General features: G+C 42.3%; 14 non-coding genes across 14 annotated transcripts; all 14 read left to right on the forward strand.

Moving 5' to 3' along the window:
• The first annotated feature begins 380 nt into the window (after window positions 1-380).
• Window positions 381-455, forward strand: trnan-guu (transfer RNA asparagine (anticodon GUU)). Its single transcript has one exon. It is a non-coding gene; the product is annotated as a tRNA-Asn (tRNA).
• Window positions 456-1,559: 1,104 nt separating this feature from the next.
• trnan-guu (transfer RNA asparagine (anticodon GUU)) lies at window positions 1,560-1,634 on the forward strand. The gene has a single exon. It is a non-coding gene; the product is annotated as a tRNA-Asn (tRNA).
• Window positions 1,635-2,738: 1,104 nt separating this feature from the next.
• Window positions 2,739-2,813, forward strand: trnan-guu (transfer RNA asparagine (anticodon GUU)). Its single transcript has one exon. It is a non-coding gene; the product is annotated as a tRNA-Asn (tRNA).
• Window positions 2,814-3,917: 1,104 nt separating this feature from the next.
• trnan-guu (transfer RNA asparagine (anticodon GUU)) lies at window positions 3,918-3,992 on the forward strand. The gene has a single exon. It is a non-coding gene; the product is annotated as a tRNA-Asn (tRNA).
• A 1,105-nt stretch (window positions 3,993-5,097) lies between these two features.
• Window positions 5,098-5,171, forward strand: trnan-guu (transfer RNA asparagine (anticodon GUU)). The gene has a single exon. It is a non-coding gene; the product is annotated as a tRNA-Asn (tRNA).
• A 1,105-nt stretch (window positions 5,172-6,276) lies between these two features.
• trnan-guu (transfer RNA asparagine (anticodon GUU)) lies at window positions 6,277-6,350 on the forward strand. Its single transcript has one exon. It is a non-coding gene; the product is annotated as a tRNA-Asn (tRNA).
• A 1,105-nt stretch (window positions 6,351-7,455) lies between these two features.
• trnan-guu (transfer RNA asparagine (anticodon GUU)) lies at window positions 7,456-7,529 on the forward strand. The gene has a single exon. It is a non-coding gene; the product is annotated as a tRNA-Asn (tRNA).
• A 1,105-nt stretch (window positions 7,530-8,634) lies between these two features.
• On the forward strand, window positions 8,635-8,708 carry trnan-guu (transfer RNA asparagine (anticodon GUU)). Its single transcript has one exon. It is a non-coding gene; the product is annotated as a tRNA-Asn (tRNA).
• A 1,105-nt stretch (window positions 8,709-9,813) lies between these two features.
• trnan-guu (transfer RNA asparagine (anticodon GUU)) lies at window positions 9,814-9,887 on the forward strand. Its single transcript has one exon. It is a non-coding gene; the product is annotated as a tRNA-Asn (tRNA).
• A 1,105-nt stretch (window positions 9,888-10,992) lies between these two features.
• Window positions 10,993-11,066, forward strand: trnan-guu (transfer RNA asparagine (anticodon GUU)). Its single transcript has one exon. It is a non-coding gene; the product is annotated as a tRNA-Asn (tRNA).
• A 1,105-nt stretch (window positions 11,067-12,171) lies between these two features.
• trnan-guu (transfer RNA asparagine (anticodon GUU)) lies at window positions 12,172-12,245 on the forward strand. Its single transcript has one exon. It is a non-coding gene; the product is annotated as a tRNA-Asn (tRNA).
• A 1,105-nt stretch (window positions 12,246-13,350) lies between these two features.
• Window positions 13,351-13,424, forward strand: trnan-guu (transfer RNA asparagine (anticodon GUU)). The gene has a single exon. It is a non-coding gene; the product is annotated as a tRNA-Asn (tRNA).
• A 1,105-nt stretch (window positions 13,425-14,529) lies between these two features.
• trnan-guu (transfer RNA asparagine (anticodon GUU)) lies at window positions 14,530-14,603 on the forward strand. The gene has a single exon. It is a non-coding gene; the product is annotated as a tRNA-Asn (tRNA).
• A 1,105-nt stretch (window positions 14,604-15,708) lies between these two features.
• On the forward strand, window positions 15,709-15,782 carry trnan-guu (transfer RNA asparagine (anticodon GUU)). Its single transcript has one exon. It is a non-coding gene; the product is annotated as a tRNA-Asn (tRNA).
• Window positions 15,783-16,887: the final 1,105 nt, after the last annotated feature.

The raw sequence follows: 16,887 nt of genomic DNA on the forward strand, positions 1-16,887 counted from the left end.
ACGGATGGCCAGAGGTCAACTGTCAGGGTCAAATACACCACAAGTCTCTGTTGTGCAATTGGTTAGCGCGTTAGACTGTTAAGCTAAAGGTTGGTGGTTTGAGCCGACCCAGGGATGAAAGTTTTCAGTTTGTAGTGCTCCATGAAGCGACATCCTGGACTTGAATTGAGATTCCCTGTGACTTTGGCTGGCTGAGGGTCAATTCCACCACAAGCTTCTGTAGCGCAATCTGTTACCGCGTGGACTGTCAATCTAAAGGGTGGTGCTTTGACACCATCCAGGGATGACATTTTTCAGAATGTAGCGATGTGAACAGACCCTTCCTGACTTGTAGTGATCTTCCATGCGACTTGCACCTGCTGAGGGTCAATGAAATTGTAGTTCTCTGTGGCGCAATTGGTTAGCGCGTTAGACTGTTAATCTAAAAGTTGGTGGTTCGAGCCCACCCAGGGACGCTAGCTTTACATTTCTGCTGTTGTGGAAACACCGTCCTGTACTTACAGTAGGCTAGTTTTTGACCTGCTGTGCCTCCTGTTATCTTATGTGATTGGTGTGTTGTTGAACGTGAAAGATGACAATTTGCTATACCTACTGGTAAAATGGCTGTCAATGTTCTGTAATCTTCTGTTACTCAATAGCTTGATCATTCTGTGGTCTCCAAGGAACATATCATTTATTAATATTAATCCGGCTAGTATTCCAATGTAAAATATGTCAATCTGGCATGAAAAACTTTAGCATTTATATTTATCTCGCTTGAAGGACAATGTTGGTCCAGTGTGTGTGTGTGTGATTGTGTGTATATGTGTGCCTGTATGCCATGAAAGTGACTCGCCATTATATCATACTTCCGGGGTCAGTCCCCTAATTATTATGAATGAATTTGACGATTATATATTACATTCTTGAAAATGCAGTGGTTTAAGATATATATTTATCAAATGATATTCGTGATTGTGGCTGAATTTACTCCTGCCAGATGCCTTTTAATAAAATGTTGCGCTGACGAAGATTGCTCGGCATTTTTGCCCTTTTAAGGCCATTCAAAAAGCTAACAAACGTTAGAAAACTACAGGGCTACTTCCTTGAAAATGTTGTGGCACTTTCGTTGCACCTTGACACAACCATTGGAACAAAGTGTTGTTGTGTCGTAAACTCCATGTACAGTTGGATGAGATCACGGATGGCCAGAGGTCAACTGTCAGGGTCAAATACACCACAAGTCTCTGTTGTGCAATTGGTTAGCGCGTTAGACTGTTAAGCTAAAAATTGGTGGTTTGAGCCGACCCAGGGATGAGAGTTTTCAGTTTGTAGTGCTCCATGAAGCGACATCCTGGACTTGAATTGAGATTCCCTGTGACTTTGGCTGGCTGAGGGTCAATTCCACCACAAGCTTCTGTAGCGCAATCTGTTACCGCGTGGACTGTCAATCTAAAGGGTGGTGCTTTGACACCATCCAGGGATGACATTTTTCAGAATGTAGCGATGTGAACAGACCCTTCCTGACTTGTAGTGATCTTCCATGCGACTTGCACCTGCTGAGGGTCAATGAAATTTTAGTTCTCTGTGGCGCAATTGGTTAGCGCGTTAGACTGTTAATCTAAAGGTTGGTGGTTCGAGCCCACCCAGGGACGCTAGCTTTACATTTCTGCTGTTGTGGAAACACCGTCCTGGACTTACAGTAGGCTAGTTTTTGACCTGCTGTGCCTCCTGTTATCTTATGTGATTGGTGTGTTGTTGAACGTGAAAGATGACAATTTGCTATACCTACTGGTAAAATGGCTGTCAATGTTCTGTAATCTTCTGTTACTCAATAGCTTGATCATTCTGTGGTCTCCAAGGAACATATCATTTATTAATATTAATCCGGCTAGTATTCCAATGTAAAATATGTCAATCTGGCATGAAAAACTTTAGCATTTATATTTATCTCGCTTGAAGGACAATGTTGGTCCAGTGTGTGTGTGTGTGATTGTGTGTATATGTGTGCCTGTATGCCATGAAAGTGACTCGCCATTATATCATACTTCCGGGGTCAGTCCCCTAATTATTATGAATGAATTTGACGATTATATATTACATTCTTGAAAATGCAGTGGTTTAAGATATATATTTATCAAATGATATTCGTGATTGTGGCTGAATTTACTCCTGCCAGATGCCTTTTAATAAAATGTTGCGCTGACGAAGATTGCTCGGCATTTTTGCCCTTTTAAGGCCATTCAAAAAGCTAACAAACGTTAGAAAACTACAGGGCTACTTCCTTGAAAATGTTGTGGCACTTTCGTTGCACCTTGACACAACCATTGGAACAAAGTGTTGTTGTGTCGTAAACTCCATGTACAGTTGGATGAGATCACGGATGGCCAGAGGTCAACTGTCAGGGTCAAATACACCACAAGTCTCTGTTGTGCAATTGGTTAGCGCGTTAGACTGTTAAGCTAAAGGTTGGTGGTTTGAGCCGACCCAGGGATGAAAGTTTTCAGTTTGTAGTGCTCCATGAAGCGACATCCTGGACTTGAATTGAGATTCCCTGTGACTTTGGCTGGCTGAGGGTCAATTCCACCACAAGCTTCTGTAGCGCAATCTGTTACCGCGTGGACTGTCAATCTAAAGGGTGGTGCTTTGACACCATCCAGGGATGACATTTTTCAGAATGTAGCGATGTGAACAGACCCTTCCTGACTTGTAGTGATCTTCCATGCGACTTGCACCTGCTGAGGGTCAATGAAATTTTAGTTCTCTGTGGCGCAATTGGTTAGCGCGTTAGACTGTTAATCTAAAGGTTGGTGGTTCGAGCCCACCCAGGGACGCTAGCTTTACATTTCTGCTGTTGTGGAAACACCGTCCTGTACTTACAGTAGGCTAGTTTTTGACCTGCTGTGCCTCCTGTTATCTTATGTGATTGGTGTGTTGTTGAACGTGAAAGATGACAATTTGCTATACCTACTGGTAAAATGGCTGTCAATGTTCTGTAATCTTCTGTTACTCAATAGCTTGATCATTCTGTGGTCTCCAAGGAACATATCATTTATTAATATTAATCCGGCTAGTATTCCAATGTAAAATATGTCAATCTGGCATGAAAAACTTTAGCATTTATATTTATCTCGCTTGAAGGACAATGTTGGTCCAGTGTGTGTGTGTGTGATTGTGTGTATATGTGTGCCTGTATGCCATGAAAGTGACTCGCCATTATATCATACTTCCGGGGTCAGTCCCCTAATTATTATGAATGAATTTGACGATTATATATTACATTCTTGAAAATGCAGTGGTTTAAGACATATATTTATCAAATGATATTCGTGATTGTGGCTGAATTTACTCGTGCCAGATGCCTTTTAATAAAATGTTGCGCTGACGAAGATTGCTCGGCATTTTTGCCCTTTTAAGGCCATTCAAAAAGCTAACAAACGTTAGAAAACTACAGGGCTACTTCCTTGAAAATGTTGTGGCACTTTCGTTGCACCTTGACACAACCATTGGAACAAAGTGTTGTTGTGTCGTAAACTCCATGTACAGTTGGATGAGATCACGGATGGCCAGAGGTCAACTGTCAGGGTCAAATACACCACAAGTCTCTGTTGTGCAATTGGTTAGCGCGTTAGACTGTTAAGCTAAAGGTTGGTGGTTTGAGCCGACCCAGGGATGAGAGTTTTCAGTTTGTAGTGCTCCATGAAGCGACATCCTGGACTTGAATTGAGATTCCCTGTGACTTTGGCTGGCTGAGGGTCAATTCCACCACAAGCTTCTGTAGCGCAATCTGTTACCGCGTGGACTGTCAATCTAAAGGGTGGTGCTTTGACACCATCCAGGGATGACATTTTTCAGAATGTAGCGATGTGAACAGACCCTTCCTGACTTGTAGTGATCTTCCATGCGACTTGCACCTGCTGAGGGTCAATGAAATTTTAGTTCTCTGTGGCGCAATTGGTTAGCGCGTTAGACTGTTAATCTAAAGGTTGGTGGTTCGAGCCCACCCAGGGACGCTAGCTTTACATTTCTGCTGTTGTGGAAACACCGTCCTGTACTTACAGTAGGCTAGTTTTTGACCTGCTGTGCCTCCTGTTATCTTATGTGATTGGTGTGTTGTTGAACGTGAAAGATGACAATTTGCTATACCTACTGGTAAAATGGCTGTCAATGTTCTGTAATCTTCTGTTACTCAATAGCTTGATCATTCTGTGGTCTCCAAGGAACATATCATTTATTAATATTAATCCGGCTAGTATTCCAATGTAAAATATGTCAATCTGGCATGAAAAACTTTAGCATTTATATTTATCTCGCTTGAAGGACAATGTTGGTCCAGTGTGTGTGTGTGTGATTGTGTGTATATGTGTGCCTGTATGCCATGAAAGTGACTCGCCATTATATCATACTTCCGGGGTCAGTCCCCTAATTATTATGAATGAATTTGACGATTATATATTACATTCTTGAAAATGCAGTGGTTTAAGATATATATTTATCAAATGATATTCGTGATTGTGGCTGAATTTACTCCTGCCAGATGCCTTTTAATAAAATGTTGCGCTGACGAAGATTGCTCGGCATTTTTGCCCTTTTAAGGCCATTCAAAAAGCTAACAAACGTTAGAAAACTACAGGGCTACTTCCTTGAAAATGTTGTGGCACTTTCGTTGCACCTTGACACAACCATTGGAACAAAGTGTTGTTGTGTCGTAAACTCCATGTACAGTTGGATGAGATCACGGATGGCCAGAGGTCAACTGTCAGGGTCAAATACACCACAAGTCTCTGTTGTGCAATTGGTTAGCGCGTTAGACTGTTAAGCTAAAGGTTGGTGGTTTGAGCCGACCCAGGGATGAGAGTTTTCAGTTTGTAGTGCTCCATGAAGCGACATCCTGGACTTGAATTGAGATTCCCTGTGACTTTGGCTGGCTGAGGGTCAATTCCACCACAAGCTTCTGTAGCGCAATCTGTTACCGCGTGGACTGTCAATCTAAAGGGTGGTGCTTTGACACCATCCAGGGATGACATTTTTCAGAATGTAGCGATGTGAACAGACCCTTCCTGACTTGTAGTGATCTTCCATGCGACTTGCACCTGCTGAGGGTCAATGTAATTGTAGGTCTCTGTGGCGCAATTGGTTAGCGCGTTAGACTGTTAATCTAAAGGTTGGTGGTTCGAGCCCACCCAGGGACGCTAGCTTTACATTTCTGCTGTTGTGGAAACACCGTCCTGGACTTACAGTAGGCTAGTTTTTGACCTGCTGTGCCTCCTGTTATCTTATGTGATTGGTGTGTTGTTGAACGTGAAAGATGACAATTTGCTATACCTACTGGTAAAATGGCTGTCAATGTTCTGTAATCTTCTGTTACTCAATAGCTTGATCATTCTGTGGTCTCCAAGGAACATATCATTTATTAATATTAATCCGGCTAGTATTCCAATGTAAAATATGTCAATCTGGCATGAAAAACTTTAGCATTTATATTTATCTCGCTTGAAGGACAATGTTGGTCCAGTGTGTGTGTGTGTGATTGTGTGTATATGTGTGCCTGTATGCCATGAAAGTGACTCGCCATTATATCATACTTCCGGGGTCAGTCCCCTAATTATTATGAATGAATTTGACGATTATATATTACATTCTTGAAAATGCAGTGGTTTAAGATATATATTTATCAAATGATATTCGTGATTGTGGCTGAATTTACTCCTGCCAGATGCCTTTTAATAAAATGTTGCGCTGACGAAGATTGCTCGGCATTTTTGCCCTTTTAAGGCCATTCAAAAAGCTAACAAACGTTAGAAAACTACAGGGCTACTTCCTTGAAAATGTTGTGGCACTTTCGTTGCACCTTGACACAACCATTGGAACAAAGTGTTGTTGTGTCGTAAACTCCATGTACAGTTGGATGAGATCACGGATGGCCAGAGGTCAACTGTCAGGGTCAAATACACCACAAGTCTCTGTTGTGCAATTGGTTAGCGCGTTAGACTGTTAAGCTAAAGGTTGGTGGTTTGAGCCGACCCAGGGATGAGAGTTTTCAGTTTGTAGTGCTCCATGAAGCGACATCCTGGACTTGAATTGAGATTCCCTGTGACTTTGGCTGGCTGAGGGTCAATTCCACCACAAGCTTCTGTAGCGCAATCTGTTACCGCGTGGACTGTCAATCTAAAGGGTGGTGCTTTGACACCATCCAGGGATGACATTTTTCAGAATGTAGCGATGTGAACAGACCCTTCCTGACTTGTAGTGATCTTCCATGCGACTTGCACCTGCTGAGGGTCAATGTAATTGTAGGTCTCTGTGGCGCAATTGGTTAGCGCGTTAGACTGTTAATCTAAAGGTTGGTGGTTCGAGCCCACCCAGGGACGCTAGCTTTACATTTCTGCTGTTGTGGAAACACCGTCCTGGACTTACAGTAGGCTAGTTTTTGACCTGCTGTGCCTCCTGTTATCTTATGTGATTGGTGTGTTGTTGAACGTGAAAGATGACAATTTGCTATACCTACTGGTAAAATGGCTGTCAATGTTCTGTAATCTTCTGTTACTCAATAGCTTGATCATTCTGTGGTCTCCAAGGAACATATCATTTATTAATATTAATCCGGCTAGTATTCCAATGTAAAATATGTCAATCTGGCATGAAAAACTTTAGCATTTATATTTATCTCGCTTGAAGGACAATGTTGGTCCAGTGTGTGTGTGTGTGATTGTGTGTATATGTGTGCCTGTATGCCATGAAAGTGACTCGCCATTATATCATACTTCCGGGGTCAGTCCCCTAATTATTATGAATGAATTTGACGATTATATATTACATTCTTGAAAATGCAGTGGTTTAAGATATATATTTATCAAATGATATTCGTGATTGTGGCTGAATTTACTCCTGCCAGATGCCTTTTAATAAAATGTTGCGCTGACGAAGATTGCTCGGCATTTTTGCCCTTTTAAGGCCATTCAAAAAGCTAACAAACGTTAGAAAACTACAGGGCTACTTCCTTGAAAATGTTGTGGCACTTTCGTTGCACCTTGACACAACCATTGGAACAAAGTGTTGTTGTGTCGTAAACTCCATGTACAGTTGGATGAGATCACGGATGGCCAGAGGTCAACTGTCAGGGTCAAATACACCACAAGTCTCTGTTGTGCAATTGGTTAGCGCGTTAGACTGTTAAGCTAAAGGTTGGTGGTTTGAGCCGACCCAGGGATGAGAGTTTTCAGTTTGTAGTGCTCCATGAAGCGACATCCTGGACTTGAATTGAGATTCCCTGTGACTTTGGCTGGCTGAGGGTCAATTCCACCACAAGCTTCTGTAGCGCAATCTGTTACCGCGTGGACTGTCAATCTAAAGGGTGGTGCTTTGACACCATCCAGGGATGACATTTTTCAGAATGTAGCGATGTGAACAGACCCTTCCTGACTTGTAGTGATCTTCCATGCGACTTGCACCTGCTGAGGGTCAATGTAATTGTAGGTCTCTGTGGCGCAATTGGTTAGCGCGTTAGACTGTTAATCTAAAGGTTGGTGGTTCGAGCCCACCCAGGGACGCTAGCTTTACATTTCTGCTGTTGTGGAAACACCGTCCTGGACTTACAGTAGGCTAGTTTTTGACCTGCTGTGCCTCCTGTTATCTTATGTGATTGGTGTGTTGTTGAACGTGAAAGATGACAATTTGCTATACCTACTGGTAAAATGGCTGTCAATGTTCTGTAATCTTCTGTTACTCAATAGCTTGATCATTCTGTGGTCTCCAAGGAACATATCATTTATTAATATTAATCCGGCTAGTATTCCAATGTAAAATATGTCAATCTGGCATGAAAAACTTTAGCATTTATATTTATCTCGCTTGAAGGACAATGTTGGTCCAGTGTGTGTGTGTGTGATTGTGTGTATATGTGTGCCTGTATGCCATGAAAGTGACTCGCCATTATATCATACTTCCGGGGTCAGTCCCCTAATTATTATGAATGAATTTGACGATTATATATTACATTCTTGAAAATGCAGTGGTTTAAGATATATATTTATCAAATGATATTCGTGATTGTGGCTGAATTTACTCCTGCCAGATGCCTTTTAATAAAATGTTGCGCTGACGAAGATTGCTCGGCATTTTTGCCCTTTTAAGGCCATTCAAAAAGCTAACAAACGTTAGAAAACTACAGGGCTACTTCCTTGAAAATGTTGTGGCACTTTCGTTGCACCTTGACACAACCATTGGAACAAAGTGTTGTTGTGTCGTAAACTCCATGTACAGTTGGATGAGATCACGGATGGCCAGAGGTCAACTGTCAGGGTCAAATACACCACAAGTCTCTGTTGTGCAATTGGTTAGCGCGTTAGACTGTTAAGCTAAAGGTTGGTGGTTTGAGCCGACCCAGGGATGAGAGTTTTCAGTTTGTAGTGCTCCATGAAGCGACATCCTGGACTTGAATTGAGATTCCCTGTGACTTTGGCTGGCTGAGGGTCAATTCCACCACAAGCTTCTGTAGCGCAATCTGTTACCGCGTGGACTGTCAATCTAAAGGGTGGTGCTTTGACACCATCCAGGGATGACATTTTTCAGAATGTAGCGATGTGAACAGACCCTTCCTGACTTGTAGTGATCTTCCATGCGACTTGCACCTGCTGAGGGTCAATGTAATTGTAGGTCTCTGTGGCGCAATTGGTTAGCGCGTTAGACTGTTAATCTAAAGGTTGGTGGTTCGAGCCCACCCAGGGACGCTAGCTTTACATTTCTGCTGTTGTGGAAACACCGTCCTGGACTTACAGTAGGCTAGTTTTTGACCTGCTGTGCCTCCTGTTATCTTATGTGATTGGTGTGTTGTTGAACGTGAAAGATGACAATTTGCTATACCTACTGGTAAAATGGCTGTCAATGTTCTGTAATCTTCTGTTACTCAATAGCTTGATCATTCTGTGGTCTCCAAGGAACATATCATTTATTAATATTAATCCGGCTAGTATTCCAATGTAAAATATGTCAATCTGGCATGAAAAACTTTAGCATTTATATTTATCTCGCTTGAAGGACAATGTTGGTCCAGTGTGTGTGTGTGTGATTGTGTGTATATGTGTGCCTGTATGCCATGAAAGTGACTCGCCATTATATCATACTTCCGGGGTCAGTCCCCTAATTATTATGAATGAATTTGACGATTATATATTACATTCTTGAAAATGCAGTGGTTTAAGATATATATTTATCAAATGATATTCGTGATTGTGGCTGAATTTACTCCTGCCAGATGCCTTTTAATAAAATGTTGCGCTGACGAAGATTGCTCGGCATTTTTGCCCTTTTAAGGCCATTCAAAAAGCTAACAAACGTTAGAAAACTACAGGGCTACTTCCTTGAAAATGTTGTGGCACTTTCGTTGCACCTTGACACAACCATTGGAACAAAGTGTTGTTGTGTCGTAAACTCCATGTACAGTTGGATGAGATCACGGATGGCCAGAGGTCAACTGTCAGGGTCAAATACACCACAAGTCTCTGTTGTGCAATTGGTTAGCGCGTTAGACTGTTAAGCTAAAGGTTGGTGGTTTGAGCCGACCCAGGGATGAGAGTTTTCAGTTTGTAGTGCTCCATGAAGCGACATCCTGGACTTGAATTGAGATTCCCTGTGACTTTGGCTGGCTGAGGGTCAATTCCACCACAAGCTTCTGTAGCGCAATCTGTTACCGCGTGGACTGTCAATCTAAAGGGTGGTGCTTTGACACCATCCAGGGATGACATTTTTCAGAATGTAGCGATGTGAACAGACCCTTCCTGACTTGTAGTGATCTTCCATGCGACTTGCACCTGCTGAGGGTCAATGTAATTGTAGGTCTCTGTGGCGCAATTGGTTAGCGCGTTAGACTGTTAATCTAAAGGTTGGTGGTTCGAGCCCACCCAGGGACGCTAGCTTTACATTTCTGCTGTTGTGGAAACACCGTCCTGGACTTACAGTAGGCTAGTTTTTGACCTGCTGTGCCTCCTGTTATCTTATGTGATTGGTGTGTTGTTGAACGTGAAAGATGACAATTTGCTATACCTACTGGTAAAATGGCTGTCAATGTTCTGTAATCTTCTGTTACTCAATAGCTTGATCATTCTGTGGTCTCCAAGGAACATATCATTTATTAATATTAATCCGGCTAGTATTCCAATGTAAAATATGTCAATCTGGCATGAAAAACTTTAGCATTTATATTTATCTCGCTTGAAGGACAATGTTGGTCCAGTGTGTGTGTGTGTGATTGTGTGTATATGTGTGCCTGTATGCCATGAAAGTGACTCGCCATTATATCATACTTCCGGGGTCAGTCCCCTAATTATTATGAATGAATTTGACGATTATATATTACATTCTTGAAAATGCAGTGGTTTAAGATATATATTTATCAAATGATATTCGTGATTGTGGCTGAATTTACTCCTGCCAGATGCCTTTTAATAAAATGTTGCGCTGACGAAGATTGCTCGGCATTTTTGCCCTTTTAAGGCCATTCAAAAAGCTAACAAACGTTAGAAAACTACAGGGCTACTTCCTTGAAAATGTTGTGGCACTTTCGTTGCACCTTGACACAACCATTGGAACAAAGTGTTGTTGTGTCGTAAACTCCATGTACAGTTGGATGAGATCACGGATGGCCAGAGGTCAACTGTCAGGGTCAAATACACCACAAGTCTCTGTTGTGCAATTGGTTAGCGCGTTAGACTGTTAAGCTAAAGGTTGGTGGTTTGAGCCGACCCAGGGATGAGAGTTTTCAGTTTGTAGTGCTCCATGAAGCGACATCCTGGACTTGAATTGAGATTCCCTGTGACTTTGGCTGGCTGAGGGTCAATTCCACCACAAGCTTCTGTAGCGCAATCTGTTACCGCGTGGACTGTCAATCTAAAGGGTGGTGCTTTGACACCATCCAGGGATGACATTTTTCAGAATGTAGCGATGTGAACAGACCCTTCCTGACTTGTAGTGATCTTCCATGCGACTTGCACCTGCTGAGGGTCAATGTAATTGTAGGTCTCTGTGGCGCAATTGGTTAGCGCGTTAGACTGTTAATCTAAAGGTTGGTGGTTCGAGCCCACCCAGGGACGCTAGCTTTACATTTCTGCTGTTGTGGAAACACCGTCCTGGACTTACAGTAGGCTAGTTTTTGACCTGCTGTGCCTCCTGTTATCTTATGTGATTGGTGTGTTGTTGAACGTGAAAGATGACAATTTGCTATACCTACTGGTAAAATGGCTGTCAATGTTCTGTAATCTTCTGTTACTCAATAGCTTGATCATTCTGTGGTCTCCAAGGAACATATCATTTATTAATATTAATCCGGCTAGTATTCCAATGTAAAATATGTCAATCTGGCATGAAAAACTTTAGCATTTATATTTATCTCGCTTGAAGGACAATGTTGGTCCAGTGTGTGTGTGTGTGATTGTGTGTATATGTGTGCCTGTATGCCATGAAAGTGACTCGCCATTATATCATACTTCCGGGGTCAGTCCCCTAATTATTATGAATGAATTTGACGATTATATATTACATTCTTGAAAATGCAGTGGTTTAAGATATATATTTATCAAATGATATTCGTGATTGTGGCTGAATTTACTCCTGCCAGATGCCTTTTAATAAAATGTTGCGCTGACGAAGATTGCTCGGCATTTTTGCCCTTTTAAGGCCATTCAAAAAGCTAACAAACGTTAGAAAACTACAGGGCTACTTCCTTGAAAATGTTGTGGCACTTTCGTTGCACCTTGACACAACCATTGGAACAAAGTGTTGTTGTGTCGTAAACTCCATGTACAGTTGGATGAGATCACGGATGGCCAGAGGTCAACTGTCAGGGTCAAATACACCACAAGTCTCTGTTGTGCAATTGGTTAGCGCGTTAGACTGTTAAGCTAAAGGTTGGTGGTTTGAGCCGACCCAGGGATGAGAGTTTTCAGTTTGTAGTGCTCCATGAAGCGACATCCTGGACTTGAATTGAGATTCCCTGTGACTTTGGCTGGCTGAGGGTCAATTCCACCACAAGCTTCTGTAGCGCAATCTGTTACCGCGTGGACTGTCAATCTAAAGGGTGGTGCTTTGACACCATCCAGGGATGACATTTTTCAGAATGTAGCGATGTGAACAGACCCTTCCTGACTTGTAGTGATCTTCCATGCGACTTGCACCTGCTGAGGGTCAATGTAATTGTAGGTCTCTGTGGCGCAATTGGTTAGCGCGTTAGACTGTTAATCTAAAGGTTGGTGGTTCGAGCCCACCCAGGGACGCTAGCTTTACATTTCTGCTGTTGTGGAAACACCGTCCTGGACTTACAGTAGGCTAGTTTTTGACCTGCTGTGCCTCCTGTTATCTTATGTGATTGGTGTGTTGTTGAACGTGAAAGATGACAATTTGCTATACCTACTGGTAAAATGGCTGTCAATGTTCTGTAATCTTCTGTTACTCAATAGCTTGATCATTCTGTGGTCTCCAAGGAACATATCATTTATTAATATTAATCCGGCTAGTATTCCAATGTAAAATATGTCAATCTGGCATGAAAAACTTTAGCATTTATATTTATCTCGCTTGAAGGACAATGTTGGTCCAGTGTGTGTGTGTGTGATTGTGTGTATATGTGTGCCTGTATGCCATGAAAGTGACTCGCCATTATATCATACTTCCGGGGTCAGTCCCCTAATTATTATGAATGAATTTGACGATTATATATTACATTCTTGAAAATGCAGTGGTTTAAGATATATATTTATCAAATGATATTCGTGATTGTGGCTGAATTTACTCCTGCCAGATGCCTTTTAATAAAATGTTGCGCTGACGAAGATTGCTCGGCATTTTTGCCCTTTTAAGGCCATTCAAAAAGCTAACAAACGTTAGAAAACTACAGGGCTACTTCCTTGAAAATGTTGTGGCACTTTCGTTGCACCTTGACACAACCATTGGAACAAAGTGTTGTTGTGTCGTAAACTCCATGTACAGTTGGATGAGATCACGGATGGCCAGAGGTCAACTGTCAGGGTCAAATACACCACAAGTCTCTGTTGTGCAATTGGTTAGCGCGTTAGACTGTTAAGCTAAAGGTTGGTGGTTTGAGCCGACCCAGGGATGAGAGTTTTCAGTTTGTAGTGCTCCATGAAGCGACATCCTGGACTTGAATTGAGATTCCCTGTGACTTTGGCTGGCTGAGGGTCAATTCCACCACAAGCTTCTGTAGCGCAATCTGTTACCGCGTGGACTGTCAATCTAAAGGGTGGTGCTTTGACACCATCCAGGGATGACATTTTTCAGAATGTAGCGATGTGAACAGACCCTTCCTGACTTGTAGTGATCTTCCATGCGACTTGCACCTGCTGAGGGTCAATGTAATTGTAGGTCTCTGTGGCGCAATTGGTTAGCGCGTTAGACTGTTAATCTAAAGGTTGGTGGTTCGAGCCCACCCAGGGACGCTAGCTTTACATTTCTGCTGTTGTGGAAACACCGTCCTGGACTTACAGTAGGCTAGTTTTTGACCTGCTGTGCCTCCTGTTATCTTATGTGATTGGTGTGTTGTTGAACGTGAAAGATGACAATTTGCTATACCTACTGGTAAAATGGCTGTCAATGTTCTGTAATCTTCTGTTACTCAATAGCTTGATCATTCTGTGGTCTCCAAGGAACATATCATTTATTAATATTAATCCGGCTAGTATTCCAATGTAAAATATGTCAATCTGGCATGAAAAACTTTAGCATTTATATTTATCTCGCTTGAAGGACAATGTTGGTCCAGTGTGTGTGTGTGTGATTGTGTGTATATGTGTGCCTGTATGCCATGAAAGTGACTCGCCATTATATCATACTTCCGGGGTCAGTCCCCTAATTATTATGAATGAATTTGACGATTATATATTACATTCTTGAAAATGCAGTGGTTTAAGATATATATTTATCAAATGATATTCGTGATTGTGGCTGAATTTACTCCTGCCAGATGCCTTTTAATAAAATGTTGCGCTGACGAAGATTGCTCGGCATTTTTGCCCTTTTAAGGCCATTCAAAAAGCTAACAAACGTTAGAAAACTACAGGGCTACTTCCTTGAAAATGTTGTGGCACTTTCGTTGCACCTTGACACAACCATTGGAACAAAGTGTTGTTGTGTCGTAAACTCCATGTACAGTTGGATGAGATCACGGATGGCCAGAGGTCAACTGTCAGGGTCAAATACACCACAAGTCTCTGTTGTGCAATTGGTTAGCGCGTTAGACTGTTAAGCTAAAGGTTGGTGGTTTGAGCCGACCCAGGGATGAGAGTTTTCAGTTTGTAGTGCTCCATGAAGCGACATCCTGGACTTGAATTGAGATTCCCTGTGACTTTGGCTGGCTGAGGGTCAATTCCACCACAAGCTTCTGTAGCGCAATCTGTTACCGCGTGGACTGTCAATCTAAAGGGTGGTGCTTTGACACCATCCAGGGATGACATTTTTCAGAATGTAGCGATGTGAACAGACCCTTCCTGACTTGTAGTGATCTTCCATGCGACTTGCACCTGCTGAGGGTCAATGTAATTGTAGGTCTCTGTGGCGCAATTGGTTAGCGCGTTAGACTGTTAATCTAAAGGTTGGTGGTTCGAGCCCACCCAGGGACGCTAGCTTTACATTTCTGCTGTTGTGGAAACACCGTCCTGGACTTACAGTAGGCTAGTTTTTGACCTGCTGTGCCTCCTGTTATCTTATGTGATTGGTGTGTTGTTGAACGTGAAAGATGACAATTTGCTATACCTACTGGTAAAATGGCTGTCAATGTTCTGTAATCTTCTGTTACTCAATAGCTTGATCATTCTGTGGTCTCCAAGGAACATATCATTTATTAATATTAATCCGGCTAGTATTCCAATGTAAAATATGTCAATCTGGCATGAAAAACTTTAGCATTTATATTTATCTCGCTTGAAGGACAATGTTGGTCCAGTGTGTGTGTGTGTGATTGTGTGTATATGTGTGCCTGTATGCCATGAAAGTGACTCGCCATTATATCATACTTCCGGGGTCAGTCCCCTAATTATTATGAATGAATTTGACGATTATATATTACATTCTTGAAAATGCAGTGGTTTAAGATATATATTTATCAAATGATATTCGTGATTGTGGCTGAATTTACTCCTGCCAGATGCCTTTTAATAAAATGTTGCGCTGACGAAGATTGCTCGGCATTTTTGCCCTTTTAAGGCCATTCAAAAAGCTAACAAACGTTAGAAAACTACAGGGCTACTTCCTTGAAAATGTTGTGGCACTTTCGTTGCACCTTGACACAACCATTGGAACAAAGTGTTGTTGTGTCGTAAACTCCATGTACAGTTGGATGAGATCACGGATGGCCAGAGGTCAACTGTCAGGGTCAAATACACCACAAGTCTCTGTTGTGCAATTGGTTAGCGCGTTAGACTGTTAAGCTAAAGGTTGGTGGTTTGAGCCGACCCAGGGATGAGAGTTTTCAGTTTGTAGTGCTCCATGAAGCGACATCCTGGACTTGAATTGAGATTCCCTGTGACTTTGGCTGGCTGAGGGTCAATTCCACCACAAGCTTCTGTAGCGCAATCTGTTACCGCGTGGACTGTCAATCTAAAGGGTGGTGCTTTGACACCATCCAGGGATGACATTTTTCAGAATGTAGCGATGTGAACAGACCCTTCCTGACTTGTAGTGATCTTCCATGCGACTTGCACCTGCTGAGGGTCAATGTAATTGTAGGTCTCTGTGGCGCAATTGGTTAGCGCGTTAGACTGTTAATCTAAAGGTTGGTGGTTCGAGCCCACCCAGGGACGCTAGCTTTACATTTCTGCTGTTGTGGAAACACCGTCCTGGACTTACAGTAGGCTAGTTTTTGACCTGCTGTGCCTCCTGTTATCTTATGTGATTGGTGTGTTGTTGAACGTGAAAGATGACAATTTGCTATACCTACTGGTAAAATGGCTGTCAATGTTCTGTAATCTTCTGTTACTCAATAGCTTGATCATTCTGTGGTCTCCAAGGAACATATCATTTATTAATATTAATCCGGCTAGTATTCCAATGTAAAATATGTCAATCTGGCATGAAAAACTTTAGCATTTATATTTATCTCGCTTGAAGGACAATGTTGGTCCAGTGTGTGTGTGTGTGATTGTGTGTATATGTGTGCCTGTATGCCATGAAAGTGACTCGCCATTATATCATACTTCCGGGGTCAGTCCCCTAATTATTATGAATGAATTTGACGATTATATATTACATTCTTGAAAATGCAGTGGTTTAAGATATATATTTATCAAATGATATTCGTGATTGTGGCTGAATTTACTCCTGCCAGATGCCTTTTAATAAAATGTTGCGCTGACGAAGATTGCTCGGCATTTTTGCCCTTTTAAGGCCATTCAAAAAGCTAACAAACGTTAGAAAACTACAGGGCTACTTCCTTGAAAATGTTGTGGCACTTTCGTTGCACCTTGACACAACCATTGGAACAAAGTGTTGTTGTGTCGTAAACTCCATGTACAGTTGGATGAGATCACGGATGGCCAGAGGTCAACTGTCAGGGTCAAATACACCACAAGTCTCTGTTGTGCAATTGGTTAGCGCGTTAGACTGTTAAGCTAAAGGTTGGTGGTTTGAGCCGACCCAGGGATGAGAGTTTTCAGTTTGTAGTGCTCCATGAAGCGACATCCTGGACTTGAATTGAGATTCCCTGTGACTTTGGCTGGCTGAGGGTCAATTCCACCACAAGCTTCTGTAGCGCAATCTGTTACCGCGTGGACTGTCAATCTAAAGGGTGGTGCTTTGACACCATCCAGGGATGACATTTTTCAGAATGTAGCGATGTGAACAGACCCTTCCTGACTTGTAGTGATCTTCCATGCGACTTGCACCTGCTGAGGGTCAATGTAATTGTAG

The sequence above is a fragment of the Salvelinus fontinalis genome, unplaced genomic scaffold (genome assembly GCF_029448725.1).
Source record: "Salvelinus fontinalis isolate EN_2023a unplaced genomic scaffold, ASM2944872v1 scaffold_1712, whole genome shotgun sequence".
In the NCBI taxonomy this organism is placed as follows: Eukaryota; Metazoa; Chordata; class Actinopteri; order Salmoniformes; family Salmonidae; genus Salvelinus; species Salvelinus fontinalis.